Below are 19,832 nucleotides of genomic sequence, written 5' to 3' on the forward strand. Positions count from 1 at the left end.
TTTATCTGTGTGTGTGTGTGGGAAGCGCTTCATGTCCTCGCTGTGACAGCGTGCGGTTAGCGGTCAGCGGGCAGCTAACATCCCGTTTGCGGTCTGAGCCGCTTCCAGTTTCCGCCAGCCCGGCTGTGGGCGTCACAGCAATACAGGGCGAGTGAGGCCAGCGAGCGACACGGGCCGAGTCCACACAGTAGGGGGTGCAGCGCACAGACAAACTCAAACTCACTGCAGTGGTGACACGTTACTGCAGGCGACTCTTGCCGGTAGGTCTATAAGCAGTACAGAAAACGAAAAATAAAATTCAGAATTTCCATCGTTGTGCAGGAACAGTGAGTTTGAAGGTGCTGCACACCTTTGAATCGGCACCTTCCAAAACGTTGAATCCGTCGTCGTTGCCATGCCGCCACTGCGCTCTCTGCCATCTAGACCTAAACTATGGCCGGCCGGTGTGGCCGACCGGTTCTAGGCGCTTCAGTCTGGAACCGCGCGACTGCTACGGTTGCAGGTTCGAATCCTCCCTCGGGCTTGGATGTGTGTGATGTCCTTAGGTTAGTTAGGATAAGTAGTTCTAAGTTATAAGGGACTGATGACCTCATATGTTAAGTCCCATAGTGCTCAGAGCAATTTTGAACCTAAATGTATGGCATGACACCCTTTGTCTCTTACATGATACGAGCCTCACTATGGCTTCATGCCAAATACCTACAAAGAATTAAAAATAAATTTCGTCCGTTCCGAATAGCTGCACCCATTGGTAACCGCTTCATTAAGTTTTAAAGATATAAATAACTAATTTATAAGTTTTATATAAGAGTATAAGGAGAAGATTAAATCGATTAAGTAGACATATAGATATCAGAGTAGCAAATTTTACCTGGTGATTATCAGTGCAACAGAGAATACAGAGAATCTGTTGTACCCTCATGTCGTTTATGCACGAAGTAAAATATTCGACAATGTACACTAAATTACTCCAATCCCTCCTCCACCGACACTGTTTGGCGGAAAGACCGTCGCCGCCGTGGGGTGGCGTGCGTGCCTCAGTGATGCACACAGCCGTACTGCAGATCCAACAACGTGGAAGGAGCGTCTAAACAGGAGCCAGACCAACATATGGTTCCCATAGAGGGGCAGCAGCCTATACAGAATAATGCTGAAGGTATGATGGGTAAATCCAGTTCTTAACGAAAAATTACATAATCGAATGGATGAAACATATAGAAGGAATCGACTGACAGCAAACGTCTTCAAGTATCAAGGAATCGTTAGTCAGGTAATGGAACAAAGTGTGTGGTAGTACAGAAAAAGCAAAGAACCTAAGCAGTGAATGGTTGGAGGTATCAGGAATTCTTTACGTCATTAGCTACAATTGTACACATTACTTACAGATATTAGCATTCATAGGTTTAATACTGATTCGCAGGGCAATTTGAGACACATTGCTCATGATATCCACTCGTGTAGATTACGAACGACTGTGCAAAGAGTGTTACTAAAATAACGGTCAAAGTTTAGCTTCCAGATAGAGATTTTCTTACGTCAGTCCCATACTCTTCTACCTGTTTTCTTCAGAAGTACAGTGCAATGTTCTTTCGGACATGCATACATATATGCACGCTTGCATGTCCGAAGAAACATTGCATCGTATTTCTGAACAACACAGGCACTTCAGCATCGCATTTATCCGCCGATTCCGGGCAAGTGACTGTCAGTTAAAATGTCTGCAAATCAAATGGCTCTCAGCACTATGGGACTTAACTTCTAAGGTCATTAGTCCTCTAGAACGTAGAACTACTTAAACCTAACTAACCTAAGGACATCACACACATCCAAGCCCGAGGCAGGATTCGAACCTGCGATTGTAGCGCTCGCGCGGTTCCAGACTGTAGTGCCTAGAACCGCTCGGCCATCCCGGCCGGCAACATGTCTCCCCTGTAGGGGAATATACACAACGTATGTACGAGTGCAGGGGTAGCAGACACGTGGTTGACGACATATGGAAATCAGGGTCTAATCTTGAAGAAATGCTAGTGAATTTACTCTAACGCGTATAAATTTATGCACCATCTCGCCACATAAGTATTCTAATGTCAATTAAGTAGGTGGTAGAACACTGGCATTTTTTCCTGGGTTTTTTGGTGAGTTAATGTTTTCATATTTTCCATTTCTTTCCCTGAGCGACCAGCTCGTACTTCCTGTTCCAATTTCTGCTGAACGTGAATGTGGCGTTCCACGTTCGTTCGAAAAACTAAAGGCAGGTACACACTCTCAGATGAGAAGAGCAGACAGTAGAGCGCTGTATCATCTGCAGTTCGATAGAAACAAAACACAGTGACAAAGAAAGAAATAAACAATTATTTACCCATTGCGTGATAATGTAATGACTACTGGAGCGATGAAAATTTATACATTTCCCTGGGTGAGAGCAGTAACAGGCGGTAGTGTTCTGTCTATGCTAGTGGTACAGACACTAGTCCCTGCCCCTGTACATACACACACACATAGTCAGAAGGTTAAGAGCTGCAAAGATGACAAATTTTTTCTTATTGAGGTAGTGGATAAGTTGCAGAACATAGTCGATGAAGGAGAAGTTCCAAGTGAACCCCACTCTTATTGACAAGAAAATGTACTGGTTATGGAAACATAAATGCAGCCGGGTTCAGACGTCCATTCCCCCCAATGTGTTGACCACCCCACCCCACCTCAATCATGTGCAACACCTTGACTCTAGTCATTCCTAGACCCACGCAATCGTATAAAACAAACAACCACTTTTCAAACTCGTAACTACAGCCTTAAGAAACCATCCTATCCAATTAACTAACTTATGGGGTGTAAAGCTAGTTCGCGTCCGTAGTGTAACACTACACGTGCACCCTGGGTAACGCTAAATGAACTAGCACATACTGGCAGTCAGATAATCTGAGGATCTCCTGACTATAAGAAACTTTCAGTAAGAGTTATGTCACCAGACAGACCAAACGGCCCTTTTCAGGTCCCTCTGACCAGGAAACTCGGACCTGTGGTTCGAATTTGTCACATAAACATAGAAGGCATAAGCTATGCTAAGTGCCAATTTCTATCAAAACTATTAAAAAATGACAACATTGACTTGGTTTCTATACAGGAAACTCATTGTGATACAGTGCAACAACTTAATACAAGGGGCAAAATACCAGGCTATGAACTGTTGGAAGCGACCTATCGTAGGTCTTATGGAGTAGCCACATATGTCAAACAAGATATTGAAAACGCTTTCCTAATTTCTATATTCACCAACGAAGACATTCATAACGTTGTCACAAAAATCGGAAGCATTACCGTCTCCAATATTTATAAGCCACCTACTACACCTTGGCCAGCCCACGTTCTTCAAACTCATCCACATCTTGCTGCATACGTTGGGGATTTCAATAGTCATCATGAACAGTGGAAGTATAAAGACAATGATGCAAATGGAGAAGCACTAGCAAAATGGGCAGAAGAGGAATACTTATACCATGTATTCGATGCTAAGGATCGATTTACGTTTAAATCAGCTGCCTGGAGACAGGAATGCAACCCTGACCTGTGTTTCGTCTCGTCCAACAACAGAGACCAACCTCTCACAGCCTCGCGTAGAGTTCTGTCCGACTTTCCGCACAGTCAGCACCGTCCAATCAAAATAGAGGTAGGAATTCAAATTCCCCTAATTACCTCTATTCCTCGCCCACGATGAAATTTTAAAAAAGCCAATTGGACTGGGTTCTCCACAGATCTGGACAAATGTTAGGGATGGATACTACCTACTAGCAAAAATTACCAAAGATTTGTTGGTGCCATGATAAGCACGGCCAAGAAGCATATGCCAAGAGGGCACCGCAAAGAATACATCCCTGGATGGTCGCAAACGAGCGAAGAACTATACCAGAGCTTCCTTGAATACGGAGATCAGGAAATAGCGGATGAACTGCTTCATAGCTTGGATGCTGCCAGAAGACAAAAGTGGACGGAAACTGTAGAAAGCCTCAATTTCCAAACATCTAGTGGCAAGCATGGTCTATGCTAAGAAAACTAGGTAGCAGCCCACTAGCACAACGACAAAAAGCAGCTGTAAGACCAAATGCCATAGCTGCACATCTAGTTAACACGTCTAGGACACCAAAGGAGAAAACTGCTGCCATACGATAAATAAATACTAACTGAAACGTCCCCTTTGAATAATTATACAAGACTGTGCTTAAACTGACATACAATATTATTTAGCGCAACGCAATCTGACTTTCAAAAATCCCTACAAAAGAATGGCCCTGACTAACATTAACCTATACCTTTCACAAATCACTTACCTCACAAAAATCTTCATTACTCGAGCTACTGCAATACAGTGAGCGCCACTACTGCCAGCTAAATAAAAGATTCAAACTACTGAAGGCACTAACTACCTATAGGGATAGTTAGCAAATGAAAGATTTTAATAGAGAACAAACAATGTATTTACCTCAATAGTCATAATATATGATATCCAGTATTACAAACTTCGAAACTCCGCCATCTCTCTCCCCACATCCACCACTGCTGGCGGCTCACCTCCAATTGCCCAATGCTACACGCTGTTCGCATCCAGCTGCCGCTGCCCAACACTACAATGGCAGACAACAATACAAACTAGCACACAGAGCGCTACATAACGTTGCCAATAAGAAAACATAAACAGCCTACTTACATAGCCCCCATGCTCCCCACAAAAAATTTTACAAATTTTTTTGGGCACTGGCCAATACATATTTATTAAAATTTTTCATAATCGTAATTACAATAACAAAGAAATCAAATGCACACACTTATTGATACAATGTTGGTCAAAAGCTAAAATTTTCGCACAGTCCATAAAGACAGTCCTGATCATTCATCATAATAGTAATTACAGTTTTTTTTACAAAGTCTCATTAGTAAAAGAAATTGCACACAGAAGTAGTGGATTTCCACGCAGTCTTGAAGAAGTAGTGTTGTCCTTCCAACGGAAAGACAGTGCTGACTCTTGACATGGTGACAGGTAATGGGCCACAACAGAGCAAACCCACAGCAGGTCAGTCAAAGTTTTGAAGAATATTGGTAGGTAGGTCATCACAGAGTAGACCCACTGTAGTCCTGGTAGAGATTACGGTATTGGTGGGCCACCAGAGGTGCAGACCCACTGCAGTCCTTGTAGAAATAATGATATTGGTGAGTCAGCAAAGATGCAGACCCACTGTAGTCCATGTCCATGTAGAGACGGCCAGCAGCCATCTGTTGCGACTGTGCAGGCGCACAATCATCATCGAAGAATCTTGCGGAGAATGTAACAAGTCCATAAACCACCACTTGTCCACTCACAAAAAAACTTGTTTGAAATGTCCTTAGAACCAGCAATGCTGTTATCCAGTCCCTTGCTGAATTATTAACACACGTGCAAACACTTCTCACACTTCTCACATATTGTCCATATACTATGACCAACAGAAAAGTGTGCAGTGAAATGTAAGTAACAAGTTTATAATATGATGAACTGGTATCAATTACAATTTTATAACATAAGAATACAATTATAAAGGTACAAAATACATAATTAAAGCACATAACAATACAGATAACATTTGTAGTAATACAGTCTTTACAAAAGAATAGAAATACACATATACATCAGTGTTACAGGAATTATGACATGAGTACATACATAAAAGATCAGAATAAATTTTGAAGCATCAACTTCACACATTAGCAACAAAACAGAACAGATAAATAATGTCTAAGCATATTTACAAGGTAAATAACATATTATTAATGCCAATTATATTTGAGGATAACAGTATTCCTCATCATTGTGAATGTAACTTAGTATTAGAAGAAGAAAAAAATTCTGTGAAACTACACAGAGACAGGAAGAAAACAAATACACAAGGGTACACAAACACATAGTGGGATAACACAAAAGGAAAGGACAGGGTTCGTTTTCAGTGTAACATTTGGTACCGCAGTCCAACCCAAAACTTCATTCCATAGATCATTCGTCTTATTTCAACCTTTGCTTCCACCGAAAAAATCCTATCCAAGCATTCTGTTCACATCCTCTTTCAAAAATAGTTTTTCTCCACTGTGCACTACTTTTTTTGGCCAAACTATTTTCTTATAACTTCTTAATGCATTTCTTCCAATTCATCATAGTTAGTTTCTTACATAGTCTACCCCGTCTTAAGTTAACTTAAATCTACTGAGCTCAGATGCTAAACTAAGGGACGAGGCAATGCAGCAGTACAAAACAATTAACACAAACATCAATGACAAAAAAAGTGGAAAATTGCAAAGCAAGCTACAGTAAATCTAAATTACCAAGCAATCCAACACTACAACTAATATGAGCCAATGTGCAGCAACAAGAAAAACAAATCAGTAGTAAAACTAGCTTAGAAGAGTAACACAAAGTCAAATTCAGTAACACTGTGCCTGGCAAACAGCAGTGACTTATACCTAAACATGACATAGCTCAAGCAGAAAAAATATTACAGTAAAAACAACAATGCAGAAAAGGGAAATGTATATTCACATCTTAATGTCTATGTAATTAAAGTGGTGCACCACAAAAACTAATTCTACAAAAAATTACCAAGTACTTGAAAAGAAAATTATATATGCAGTTACTGTTATTAGTCCCTTCTTATTGTTCTTTCCATTCCAAGAGCTCCTTTTTCGAAGAATGTGGATCATAAAATAATTATTTAATAGATCTGTTGACAGAAAGTGTTCACATTAGCAAATGCATTTAATTTTATTTTATAAAACTAATGCTGCAACACAGCTGGAAACTTGATATTAAACAAAATAAGGAATCTCTCAACTACAAAGACAATAGATGTAAAATGTTTCTCATCATTTCATTAGGCATTTTAGTAAATATCATAAATTACGAGCTCCACAGTATGCTTTCAACAAGGAAATGTCAATAGTGAGGATAATGGCCTCCCCCTTTTTTTTCTGCCTGTGCCGCTGAAAGGCACACTAATGGCTTTTATTTTTCGGGCGTCTGCCGCACAGCTGGGTGCCCACGACGCATTATGTGAAGGTGGTCACTTAACTTTCTTACGGAAATATTTACGACAGCAGTTTCCGCTACAGTCACAGTCTCATATAAAAAATATTTCACAGGTCAAGAATTTGCGTTACAAATGTGTAGAAGCAAAATCCTATTGATGTAACAGTGTCCAAAAAATTTTCGTTGGTATTGTGATACATTCACGCATATACACACACATTTCATAACTCTTAAAGTGCGATTCTTGGTTTCCAACAACATTTTTCACAAATCAGAGTCCCTAACCACTACTCATTATTCCTTACCTTATTACACATATACATATTCGTCAACACTTCTTCAATATTTCATCATTATAAATATGTAGCATAATCAAATAACTCATATAGCCTCAGCCTATTAATGATAAACATACCTCAGCAGCATAATACACATCGTCGTCGTAATAATAACCTCATAACACCTCAGTCAAATCTCAAAATCGTCGTAGCTTCCTCCAATAGTTTCAAAACCTAAAAAAACTCTCTGCTCATGTCAAAAGTGTCATCTGCCTCAAACGTACTTTAAAAATCGTGATCCCATACCAAATATATCATTCAAAGTTCTCATAATATCACAATGGGTCTGAAAAAATATGAACAGTTCACAAAGTAAAGACAAAATACAATTTCGTAAGAGTGAAGTTATACAACGGTGTAATTACGTAAACATCTGTCACTGATGTAGTAAAAAAAGTGTTTGTCTCTCGGTTAAATGATCAGATAGCTGTGTAATTTATGTATTAGAGGAATATGGTACCGATGTGTAAAGTTGTATAAGCAAATACCATATTAGCTAGGGCTCCTTGTGCTTGCCAAACACATGGTACACAAAGTAAGCGTGTACCCTTCTGAGGATTAATGTAATTATACCCTCAGGTGTTACAGATTACAGCAATGGAATGAAATGTATCACGGAAAACTTTCTTTGTAATTCAAAAATCTTTAAAAATAAATGTTTTAAATTCAAAATTAATCACTCAAATGCGTGTCCTGTAGCGCTAAATGTGCATCTTGCTGTAAGATAATCTCTGTGGAAGTGTCGTAGTTATTGTCCTCCGAAAGCTAAGTTCTTCAGAAGTCAATGTACTTACCTCATGATACACAAAAGTGAAATGCTTTGCGTATAGATATCTTAGTTATTACGCTTATTGTTGTGATGAAGAAATTACTGTGCTGTAACGTATTGTTGTGCTACAGAAAAGGCAGTCTCATTGTAGCTGTACCACAAAAGTTACTACTAAAACATGTGTTTCTTTCCAGAAGAATTCAGAAAACTGTGCAGATATGAAACAGAAACACCGCAAAAGCAACAATGTAAATTGTGTCACACGTTAGTAACGTCGTGATATAATCGTGTACCTGTCACATTAACTAACCACTGTGTCATCTGGTATCTCCCAGAAAGTACTTTAATTCAGAATGTATTTTCAAGTACACCAAAATGTTGCATTAAAATCTCATTAGCAATACTGGTAAATGTTCTAAGTATCTAAGCCTGATAGTTGTTACGTAATTGTGCAACTAACAAGCAAGAATGTAGACACACAATAACACTGTGTCGTCTGTTCGCAATAACAATGCATTAGTAATTTCTGTTTAAATAAGTTCTCTTGGTTCTTGACTGGATATTTAACTTTAAACATTGTTGCATGGTAACAGTTTCTAAAGCATACTAGTAACGTGAAGTGAAACGTTTTATGGCAAAGACAAAGTTAAAAAGCAGATTATCTTTCAATAAACGGTTTTACATGTGAAATGTGGTGTAAACCTTTACTCTTCCTAGTATGCAGAGTTTCAACTTCAACACAATTATCATGTGGTATACGTCGGATTCTGTAAGGTCCATTGTAAACTAGAAAGAATTTTGACTCAAGTGTTTCTTCTTATGTGACAATGAATGAGCTTTAATGAGAACTTTCTGACCAATATATAATTTCTTTGCATTTGCTTTACCGTGTAGTTTTCTCCTTTTGTTTGCTGCAGATTTCATATTTTTAAGAGCCAAATCAATTATGTCTTTGTGTCGAAGTTTACGTGTATTCGGGAAAGGTACAAGTTCTCTGATTCTGTTTGGTGGTTCTTCATTCTTCAGTACAAGAGTAGGTGGTAAAGCAATGGAATCATGAGGCATTTCATTCAGCACATTTTGAAATAAGTGTAAATATCTGTCCCAATGCTGATGCTTTCTGTGACAATGAAGTCTGCAAAGCTTATTGATTTCTTTCATAATCCGTTCAGACGGGTTACAATGTGGTGAGTACAATGAAATAAAAACAGGTTTGATTTAATGGTTCCGAAGCATGCGTGACCAAACAGCAGATCTGAATTGCGGTCCGTTATCTGAAATGACTTTACTGACGTGTCCAACTTCACGTAAGAAATTTTTAACAAAGGCGTTGGATACAGATCGTCCAGTGGCATTACGTAACAGTGTGAAAGAAACAAATTTTGAAGTAAGTTCAACAGCGACTAGAACGTACGAAAATCCATTAGATGTTCTGACAAGCGGTCCCAAGAGATAAACAGCAGCAAATTCTTTTAATTTAGAAGAAATGATAGGAAACAGCGGAGCACGATGGGAGATAGTAGATGGTTTCGCCTTTTGACAAAGTTTACAAATAGACAAGACTCTTCGAATTCTCTTTTCCATATTGTTAAAATAACAAGTCGTTCGAAGAATATGATAACATTTTCGTGGACCAAAATGTGCGTAGCTGAAATGAATGTACCAAATGAGCTTATTAACAAAATCGTCTGGAATGCAAAGTACCCATAGCTTGTCATCAACAGTGCAGCGTTTGAACAGTGTGTTGTTTCTCACCAGATAATAATGCCGAATCTGTGTGTGTGTCTTTTCATGCCATTTGCTCTTGATGTCTTTCCAAATCGGGTCTTTATCTTGTTCATGAGCAATGTCCTTTAAAGATGTGGTGATGAAGTTTTCAAAGGCGACTTTCTGAATGTAAAGAATACTGAAATTTTTCTCGAGGTTGCCTTCTGTGTTACTTTTCTCAAGCCCAGCCGGTGCGCGTGACAGTGCGTCCGCAACAATGTTCTCCTTGCCGGGAATGTAGACTATTGTGAAGCGGAATTCTTGCAGAAACAATGCCCAACGTTTTAACCTGTCATGATTTAATTTGGAAGACATAAGAAATTGTAATGCACGATGATCACTGTATACTTTTACGTGCTTACCAGAAAGAAAGAAACGGAATTTGTTAAATGCCCAAACGATAGTTAAAGCTTCTAATTCAGTAACGGAATAATTTTTTTCAGATTTTGTTAGCACTCGGCTAGCAAAAGCAATGGTTTTCTGAACAGTAATGTCATCTTCTATGGCTTCTTGAAATAAATGGGCACCAAGACCGACTTTAGAAGAATCCGTGCTAAGGCAGAAATCTTGTGACAGATCTGGATGAGCTAGTATTGGCGCGTTAAGTAACGCTTCTTTCAAAGAATTGAATTCCAACTGTGCTTGTTCGTCCCAGTTCCAAATAGTATTTTTTCCAGTGAGAGAACAAAGTTTTGGTGTAACTAGAATTTGCATATTCAGAAAACGACGGTAAAAATTTACGAGACCTAGAAAACTGCGGACTTGTCTTTTTGTGGATGGAACTGGAATGGCTCTGATTGCTTCTAACTTTTCAGGATCCGGCTGAATGCCTTCAGAAGAAATAATATGTCCCAAAAACTTCACCTTTGACCTACCGAATTCAGACTTTTCCAAGTTAACTGTAATTCTAGATTCTGCAAAAATACGTAACAAACTGTTGAGGATGCGGTTATGTTGTTCCCATGAAGCTTCTGCTATTAGAATATCGTCCACATATAAGGTGATGCGACGTTTTAAGAACTCAGGTAATATGGAATTTAGCCCGCGAATGAATGCTGCCGAAGAAATGTTCAAACCAAAAGGAAGTTTCCGAAACTGATAACAAACGCCGAAACAAAGGATAGCTGTGTATTTTCTACATTCTGGATGAAGTTCGATCTGATAAAAGCTGGATCTGAGATCAATGGAAGACAACACTTTTACACCATTAAAATTTTGAAGAAGTTCTTCCATCGTCTGCGGCCTGTCTGTTTCAGGAATAATGATAGTATTGATTTGTCTCGAATCTAAGACAAGCCTGATCGATCCATTTTTCTTCTCAACAACATGTAACGGATTGTTGTATGAGCTTACTGCAGGCTCAATAATGCCCTCGTCAAGCATAGATTGTATTTCTGTTCTAACACGGTCCCTATAATGTGCTGGAATTATGTATGGTCTAACACAAAATTTAGTATGCTCACGAACACGAAATTGGTATTGAAATCCCTTGATTGTTCCTGTTTTGTGAGTAAAAACTGTGGAATGTGCTTGTAAAATCTCAAAAAGGTCCTGCCTATCAGTGTCATTACAATTCTCAATTGTTTGAATTTTATTCTGAATTAACTCATTAATTTCAAATATGCCGTCGATATCATCCCTGTCAGTACTTGCAGAGTGATTGTTAGTGTCTAGTTCCGCAGAAAATTCCGAACTGTTGTCTAACAGAAGGTAAAGCCGATTAATTTCCTCATCATGGTTTGAGAGCCAGTCTTCAAATTTCAAAGCTATTGACTTACCTTCTTTCTCTAAACTTATTTCAGCATCGTGAGAGCTTAAGATTGCTTTGTATTCATTCAAAAAGTCTACTCCCAGTATAATTTCCGTCGACAATAATGGAACAATAAGAAAGTTCATAGAGAAGCTGTGGCATGGCAAAAGAATTCTAAATTGGTTTGTTGGCGTACATCTACACTTTTTCCAAAGATTGCACCTTGTAATTTAATCTTACGTAACGGAAGTGTGGGGCAATCGTTCGATTTGTTGCATTTGCTAAAAGCTATTTCACTAATTACTGAAATGGGACTGCCAGAGTCAAGTACTGCCGTAAATTTTACGTCATTTACAGTAATGTGAATCACAGGATATGCAATGTTGTTATGTTTTACGTCGTGTTCCTGGAGTAAGATGTCCCTAATGTCTTCAATTACTAGCTACGGCAGCTGCGTCGTCAGTTTCATAAGTACGTTTTGTGGCTGCCAGCGGTATGAGTCATTGCCTATTGTCTCTCTGTTGGCGCGCGTCGTTATTGGGATTTGGAGACCTAACTTCTACAAATTCACTGTGGCGAGAGGGCCCTGCTCTGTTTAAATCCCGCCAGTTCTGATGCAGTTCAGGTCTATCGTTACGATCATATCGTCTGTCGTCATGTCGGTAGATTCTATAGTTTCTTTCTTGTCGGTCACGTGGTGGAGAATTTCTCCCTGAGTCGTAACTGCGCGCTGGACCGTTGCGTCTAAAGTTATTCTGTCTCCCTTGATAATAATTATTTTGGTTCCCATATTGTCTGTTTCTCTGATTGTCTCTGTGATAGTCATTACCGCAGAGAGGTGATCTTTCCCTGTAATTACTACTACTCTGCCAACGGTTGTCATACGGGTGGTGTCTGTTTTGTTCACGATTTGTGTTGTGAGAATAGCCTTGTCATGTCCAGTTATTATTTCTTTCATCGCGGAATTGCGACGGATGTGACCTGTAGTTGTTGTGTTCCCGTTTTCGCGTTACGCGATTGTCAGTGTCAATTTCTAGTTCTTGTAACAGTCCCTGAAAAGCTTCAATGTCATCTTTGCAACGTCCTGCTAAAATAAGATGTCGTAAATGTTCAGGCAGTTTGATTAAGCAAATGCGGATGAGTTCTGAGGGGCTGTATGGGTTTGACAGGTACTGATTCTTGTGCAACATGTCTTCAAAATATTTCACAAGACTGGAAAATTCAGATTGTTCGAAATGTTTCATCATTATGATGCCATGTTTTACTCGGTCTTGTGTGGCTTGAGACCAATATGCTGAGAGGAAGGCATGGTAAAATTCTCCTTCACTGTGGCAATCGTGAATGACCGATCGCATTCTTACAGCTGGTTCATTCTCTAAGTAGCCACACATAAATTCTAACCTGTGCTCCAATGACCAGTTAGGAGGGAAACAATGAGAGAATTGATGGAGCCACGCTTCTGGATGAATGTTGCTGGCAGAATTCTTAAACGTTTTGAATTTACGTGTAGTAATGAACAGCTTATAGTCAAAATCATCGTGTCAGCGAGTAGCATATCGGTCATTGTTACGTCGTGTCGGCGGTTCCATCTCAAAATTCAGTGTACCTTGCCAATTTCTTTCATAATTACCGAAATGCCCTGTGTTATTATTTTGTGGCTTTTCCGTATTTCTAAGTTCCTCTTCCCGTATTGGAGTGTGAGTGGCCTCTGAAACACGTAATTCTTGTATTACCTGTGTCAGCTGATCTTGTACTTCCCGGATTTCTCTTTTGTACTGTGTATTGATTTGATTTTGAGTTTGTTTGAATTTTCTTATTTGTTCATACTCTTCTGTGTCAGTGAAGGCTACGGGTCTTGTGTCATTCAGATCATCATCTACCTTTGTAGATAAGTTAGTGACCTGATCCGAAAGTTCGGCTACTTTCTCCGATAGTGTACTTATTTCCTCCATGTGTCTTTCTGAACCAATTTTCAGGGTATCTACTGTGTCCTTTAAGTTTTCCTGAGTTTTTACAAGTTGCGTAACCGAATTGGTAGATGCAACTGAGTCAATTTTAGCTTGCAAGGTCTCATGATTTTCATGAACAATAGTTTGCAGTTCTTTTATGGCTGCTTCGTGATTCTGTAATGCATTTTCATGATGCGAAAAAATAGGTTGGAAATGCTCACAAATTTGTGTTTTTACGTCATTACAGACCTTTTGACATTTCGATTCGATGTTATGTAACTCAGTGGTTAAATCTTCACGTGTTTGTTCAAGTGTGGTGTCTAACTTTTGAAGATTTTGTTCCATTGTGTCTAACTTTTGAAGATTTTGTTCCATTGTGTCTAACTTTTGAAGATTTTGTTCCATTGTGTCTAACTTTTGCTGTGTTTGTATCTGATTTTGTTCCATTGTGTCTAACTTTTGAAGCTTTTGCTGTGTTTGTCCCTGATTTTGTTCCATTGTGTCTAACTTTTGAAGATTTTGTCCCATTTGTTGCATTAATTGTAATAACAATGCATTAGTGTCTGGAATCTGTTCCTCTACGCTTTTCGGCAGTGCATTTGCACCAGCAACATTCACATTTTGACAAGCAGAAAATGTGCCTTGACTTATTTGAGGAAAGGGTGAGGGAGCAAAACCTGAAACTACAGTATTTGTAAAATTGTGTCCTGTCATTTCGGATTCCTGAGGCGAGCTGTTGCCGAGCGATCGATCGATAATGCTTCCCTGTTCACTAATTGTTTCACTGCCTACGCCATTGTTTGCCCCCCGCTCCATTTCCCTATGCACAGTTACCAAATTACTACTTTGAATATTAGTTAATTCATTACATGGTGGGGCCAACACACTGCTTTCGTCTTCACTGTCATTTCTCAGTTTACTTTGGAGCCTAGTATTACATTTTTCACACGACATTATTGTCACAATATTTCACACGACAACACAGAAAAACACAATTTGAAGAGCAACAATAAGAGAACACATTAACATAGCACTGAAAATAATATCTAGTTAATTGCAGCGCAGCTGCGGAATACTTGGTGCAAATCTACATGCATGCCACAACTGTTTTACTGTACAACAATGAAAGGCTGCAACTACAAAGGAGATTCACTCTACAATTACGCAATACCAATAAACAAAATCTACACTAATTACACAAACTACAAGAAAAAATCAGAAGATTCCAGTGAGGTATCCTAGGCTAAGGGTCGACATATGTAACGTCCCCTTTGTACAATTATACAAGACTGTCCTTAAACTGACATACAATATTATTTAGCGCAACGCAATCTGACTTTCAAAAATCCCTACAAAAGAATGGCCCTGACTAACATTAACCTATACCTTTTACAAATCACTTACCTCACAAAAATCTTCATTACTCGAACTACTGCAATACAGCGAGCGCCACTACTGCCAGCTAAATAAAAGATTCAAACTACTGAAGGCACTAACTACTGATAGGGATAGTTAGCAAATGAAAGATTTTAATAGAGAACAAACAATGTATTTACCTCAATAGTCATAATATATGATATCCAGTATTACAAACTTCGAAACTCCGCCATCTCTCTCCCCACATCCACCACTGCTGGCGGCTCACCTCCAACTGCCCAATGCTACGCGCTGTTCACATCCAGCTGCCGCTGCCCAACACTACAATGGCAGACAACAATGCAAACTAGCACACAGAGCGCTACGTAACGTTGCCAATAAGAAAACATAAACAGCCTACTTACATAACTTATTAAAATACACAAGATTAACCCTAGACTGTACACTAACGTGAAAGCTGCACATACAGACCATGCAATGAAAGTATACAACAGAAGAATACTTCTGTAGCTACTTACTGATCAAACATGAGAATTGCATCCGTCTACTGTACTCCACAACTTCAAACCTGCGAATTGACTTGTCTCATTTTCCACAGCCTGGAGTGTCGCTGGTATGTTCTATGACGCCCCCTGTGGACATCAAATGAATGACTACTGTCGATTGCCTAGCGCCGTAAGATGAGGCTCCAACCCTCTGCAACTACATTTTCGTGATATTGACAGAGAACAGGCGAGTAGCGAATTACTATAGAATGCATAAAACGTAAATTAACGGTTAAGACGGAGGTGAACGTTGTTGGATACAATGCATTTTAATGAAAATGAGATTGTCGTTAACATCAGCTAACATGTCTGCATATGCCCATACATAACCTAGGGTTTCGTGATTTTAGTCTCTGCACGAGCCTTAACTGATATACAGATCACTGTCTGTTGCTTTTTCAGCAAAACCGTACTGAACACGCAAGTTTTCGAAGGAGGCGGTGAGTTCTGCTCTCGAAGAAAAGGAGGGATGTTTAAAGTTTCAACTCCTGTTAACGTCGAGACCATTCGAGTCAGGACATGGCCTCTCATTACAGAAGAATGAGGGCAGAAATCAACAGTACCCGTATTTAAAAGAAGGCCGCACTGTTTCCTGCAGTAGTTTGGCGAAACCACAAAAAACCTAAATCTGGGAAGATGGACCGTGGTTTGATCGTTACCTCTGTACCACAGCTTTTACTGTACATTTTTGGTTTCTGCTGGTGTTCCGTGTATGGTCATAGCGTGGGGATGTCAGGCACTCCAGCTGTACACATCACGTGGAACACGCACACAAATGCGCACAAAATGAGTATCTGTCGAATAATGTTCAGAGAAATTTGTTGCCAAAGCATTCGTCTGCCGCATTCTATCGACAAGTTGCGTAATTAGTCACACAGGAATTCGTGTTCCAATGTACCATAGTGTCCAGCGGGATCTGAGTTGGAAATGTGATGTGATAAGATATAGATTCTTCTACGATATTTCTGCATCCATGGTCCAGGGGTAGTTCCGCATCGAGCGCCGGGTGGAAGGGTCGCCAGTTAACTGCCTCACCACAGTACGCCCATACCGGGACAGCTTTCCCTCGGTGTTTTCGTGGCTTCGTGTGTAACACATCGTTTGGCCAGAAGCTAACAAGAGTTTACTTTGGTCTCTTGGAGTGATGCGATGGGTATACTATGTAAACGCTAGTCCACTCAATAACCTCCACAGAGTTACAGTAGGATCCGTTCAGTGGAGATAGTAGTAAAATACAACACTCCTCCCCATCTACAGTTTTGTGTGAACCGCATTCATACAACATATAATGAGGAAGTAGCGACGTGCTTTCTCATCAGCTAAAGTGGCTACCTCTGATCTAATATGCTAGTGGGGGATATTGGAACAGCGTCGAAATTGGCGTTAGCTGATCTCGTTTCTACTGCCACGAGATTGTTGCCACGTCTTGGCCAGGTACAATGGAGCAACAGATGAATGCACATCTACCTGCTGCTGAGTTTTCAGTGTGATCTTCGTTGCAGGGTCGTGAAACTGTTGTTAGCAGAGTGGCTGTGTCCGCAGTGCAACACAAGAGATGTCGTATACAGGACAGAGAGGAGTTGGGTACATCTACTCCTCACACAGCGCTCCCTGAAGAGAGTCTGTTGGTTGTTATATACTGTAGTGCTGATCCTGCTCTACTGGTGGGATCGATGGTGCGATAAAGGAAGTTGAGATAGCTGGTGTGTGTCCTAGCATCTTCCATAAACATACAGGTGTTGGGAAGTCATTGGGATTTCTGGTGTTGCAATGATTAAACAACAGAAAAACTGAGACGCCTCTAAATTTGTCTGTTCCGTTAGAGTCACCCTTTCCTACGACCTCTTACCGGCTTTCTCCCGTTACTCCCATTAAGCCGATTGGTGGCCAGGATTTCCTCCCTCTTTATCCAGATGTGATGCCTGACTCCTCTCGTGTGTGCCGATCAGAACTGCAAGACAGAGCCTCTGGTTCAAATTGTTTTTCAGATAATCTGGCTAATGTTCAAGAACAACCGACGTACCTGACAGCAGTCGCTCAATTGCCTTGTAATCGCTATAAGTCACGCATCTTCCTTGAGCAGGTGGCAACTTGTAAAAGGAAGAAAATGGGTCCTGGTCCGAAACTAGCTATCAAGTGAATAAAAAAGTGAAATATCCCACAGTGGCTGGTTTTTCGTTGTACAGATATTTTCTTTCAGCCAGTATGTTGCTAAAAACTTCTGTGATTTCGAGACAACGTTGATTTAACAGTGCTCGCACCTAATGACTTATCTAGTGTCATAAACTTAATATTATCAACCAAAGAAAATGAAAAGTAAGAGTTGTATCGAGTGGATGGACGGACACAACCTCATGAATCCATGGACTCTGCATATCAGCAGGGGACTGTTCAAGACGATGGATGCTCTGTAATGGTGGGCGGCATGTGCAGTTGGAGTGATATGGGACCTCTGATACGTCGAGATACGACTCTGAGAGGTGACATGTATGTAAGCATCCTGCCTGGTCACCTGCATCCACTCATGTCCATTGTGCATTCTGACGAACTTGGGAAATTCCAGCAGGACAATGCGACACCCCACCCGTCTATAATTGCTACAGAGTGGCTCTAGGAACACTCTTCTGAGTTTAAACACTTCCACTCGCCCCAAACTCCCAGACATGAACATTATTGAGCATATCTGGTATGCCTTTCAATGTGTTGTTCAGAACAGATTGCCAGCCCCTCGTACTATTACGGATTTATGGACAGCACTGGACGATTCATTATGTTATTTCCCCCAGAACACTTTCAGACATTAGTCGTTTTGCAGCGCTTCTGCGTGCTCACGGAGACACTACACGATATTAGGCCTGTGTACCAGTTTCTTTGGTTCTTCAGTGTACAACGTAACAATTCAGATATTTAATACGGATGATACAGAAATACACGACGTTTCAATGTATAGCTATGCTGATATTGAACGACAGGAAGAACCTGATCCTGAATGTTCATGTCCAAGGAGTGTACTCCGACCTACATATGAAGAAACGATCACCATAATAAAATAAGGGAAATCAGAAGTCGCACGGAAATACATAAGCGCTGTTTTTTCCACGCGCTGTACTTGATTGAAATAACAGAGAATTGTGGTTCCATGAACCCTCTGACAGGCACTTAAATGGGATTTTCAGAGTATCCATGTAGATGTAGATGTAGATGTAGATGTAGATGTAGACTTCTGCTGCAGCTCCTGGAGACCTGGTCAAGTCGGCATGACAGCGGGTATGGAGCAAAATCAAAAAGAGTGCTAGGACTGAGCATACGCAGAAGTAACAGAGGTGGTTGTGGAATTCAAACCGCAGTGTTTGGCAGAAGGACGAAGTTGTTTTCGTGAAATTCTCAAAAAAATGGTTCAAGTGGCTCTCAGCACTATGGGACAACATCTAAGGTCATCACTCCCCTAGACTGATAACTATTTAAACCTAACTAACATGAGGACATCACACACATCCATGCCCGAGACAGGATTCGAACCAGCGACCGTAGCAGCACCGCGGTTCCGGGCTGAAGCGGCTAGAACAGCTCGGCCACAGCGGCTGGCGCGAAATTCTATTAGGTAAATTGACAGAAAAGGAATTCGAGGAAAAATGTGCTACATTTACGTTGAAGCTATTTCTCGTCTCAAGTAGGAACCTCGAGAACGAAGTAAGAGAAATTAATGTACGTACAATGGTATCTATATAGTCACACACACTCTCTAAATATGGCAAACACACTGTAGACAATTCGTTAAGGTTGTTACCAAGTACCATTGACCATGCTGTATTATTCATTGATCAATCATCAGTGATTGCTTGCTTAGTGTTTCCTCTAAAACATGATACTCAAAAGTGAGGTAGCATGTCACTGCCAGGGGAGCTGATGGACATCAGAACAACTTGTGCCACTTATCGCAGATAGCGACAGAAAGGGCGGTGTTCTCGTGGAACATCGTCTCCTACTCACCCAGCAGAGGCAGGACAACACTCTGGAAACCTGCAGAGTTCAGTAATTCCTCAGACACAGGAGGATCGTGTCATGTTTAAGTTCCCCAAGCCACGAGACTGACAGTGTATCTGATTTGTTACTTCCGAGGGAACTGTGGTACGTATTGGAGAGTAGTGAAAGTGTATAAATGTCTTGTCCTGTTGAAGGATCACTCCCAAAAGTAGCACAGTAATACAGCTTGGAGAATCCAGCACAGTTTAGTGTTCCCTCACAGAACAACATGGATTACTTTAAGTTACAGTTGGCCACAAAGGATATTT

This window comes from Schistocerca americana, chromosome 11 (assembly GCF_021461395.2).
Source record: "Schistocerca americana isolate TAMUIC-IGC-003095 chromosome 11, iqSchAmer2.1, whole genome shotgun sequence".
Taxonomy (NCBI): Eukaryota; Metazoa; Arthropoda; class Insecta; order Orthoptera; family Acrididae; genus Schistocerca; species Schistocerca americana.